The sequence below is a fragment of the Cynara cardunculus genome, assembly GCF_001531365.2.
Source record: "Cynara cardunculus var. scolymus isolate 2C chromosome LG 9, CcrdV1, whole genome shotgun sequence".
In the NCBI taxonomy this organism is placed as follows: domain Eukaryota; kingdom Viridiplantae; phylum Streptophyta; class Magnoliopsida; order Asterales; family Asteraceae; genus Cynara; species Cynara cardunculus.
In genome coordinates, this window is record NC_037536.1 from 8,384,825 (window position 1) to 8,386,663 (window position 1,839).

The window sequence follows — 1,839 nt, forward strand, 5'->3', positions numbered from 1 at the left end:
GCGGTTTGGACCTTTAATGGACTTTAAATATTAAACTTAAAAAACATATATAATTTAGAATTTTAGATTAAATATCCATTTTAACAAAACAAAATATCTAAATAAATAATTGTAATAATTAAGCAGCTCTTGAATACAAAGTCAAAGCAATCCAAAGTACAAACAAATAAATATAGAACAATTAGAAAACAAACAAATTAACAAAATCCACGACTTCACAACCTTCAATGGTTCAATTCTTGAGTCTTGAGTTCTTGACCAAACGAAATAGAAGTCAAATCTAAGTTGATTGAATCACTTGGTTGATGTCTTGATGATGTGCGTCGAAATCAAACCATGGATTAGAAAGATCAATAGATTGATGGAGTTCTTGAGGGATTTCAAAATTTGGAGACCGTCAATATCAAATGTGTCAATATGTTCAATGGTTTAATGATTTTAGTCGTCCATTTTGATTATGTTATATATTAGGCTTAGGGATATATTTGAGTCATAACCAATAAGTTAAAAAAGTTGGGCTTGCTAATATTAAAATAGATATATATATATATATATATATATGTGTGTGTGTGTGTGTGTGTGTATTTGGCGGTCGGTTTGGTCCAAACCGCCCAAAAAAGGCTCCAAACCGCAGACCGGACCGGACCGCCCGGTTTTGCTATTTTCCAAACCAGACCGGACCGTCAGACCGCCAAAAACGGTTTGGTTTGACTTGGTTCGGCCAGTTTGAGCGGTCCAACGGTTTTTTTGAACACCCCTAACCCAACCCAACCCAACCCGATGAACACGATATCCTTTTATTTTTTGGATTTAATATGATTGTTGAATTTTTATTAATGAGAAAAGTCCAAAAAAACCCAATGGACTTTACTGTTTGGAACGATTAAGTCCTTGGACAATTTTTTGGAATAAATAAATCCTTGGACATTCTAGAATCTGTTAAATAAGTCATTGGACTTTACAAAACCTGTTAAATAAGTCCTTGGACTTTTTAAAATCTGTTAAATACATTTTGTTAGTGAAAAAGGTCCGAAAAAACCTATGGACTTTCATATTTTGAACGATCAAGTCCATAAATATTCTTTGAACGAAAAAAGTACTTACATTTATATAAAAAAAACAAATATATCATTCTCATTACTATTCGCAAAATATAAAAGTTGTATCCAAAACATAATAATCTGCATACAAATTTTGGGCATAATTATACCAAAAGTTAAACCAAAAGTTGAACCAAAATATGTAACAAAAGTTGCACAAGAAAATACTAACAATTGCGCCAAATATACCAAAAGTTACGCCAAAAAATACCAACAATTGCGCCAAATATACCAAAAGTTACGCCAAAATATACCAAACGTTGCGCTAAAATATACCAAAGTAATGCCTAATCTATGTTAAGTTCATGGTATGAACTATTCTTCATTTGCATCATTAAATTCTGGTGGAGATATAACCATTCGACTTTTTTGTAACCCTTCTTGATGTATAACAACATCATCACTTCATGATGTTCTTCATCACCAACAGTAGTATCACCTTCATCACGGTCTTCATCGTTAACAACAGCCTCTCTTGAAATTGAATACGGTAGGATGTCTTCGGGCCATGCTGGCTGTGGCACAGGCACAACTGAGGATGTCTGTAATGATGAAAATAAAGTGTAAGCAATAGTCATAAAAAATGTTACTTGAATCTGAAAAACAAATAATGGCTTACCCCAATCATTGCTTCTCCCGTGACTGGATTATAAGAGACCCCTACATATGATGGTATCCTCCCACCTCTATTGCCTCTTCCACCTCTATTGGCTCTTCTTGTTGTAGTCGGTTTTGGAAT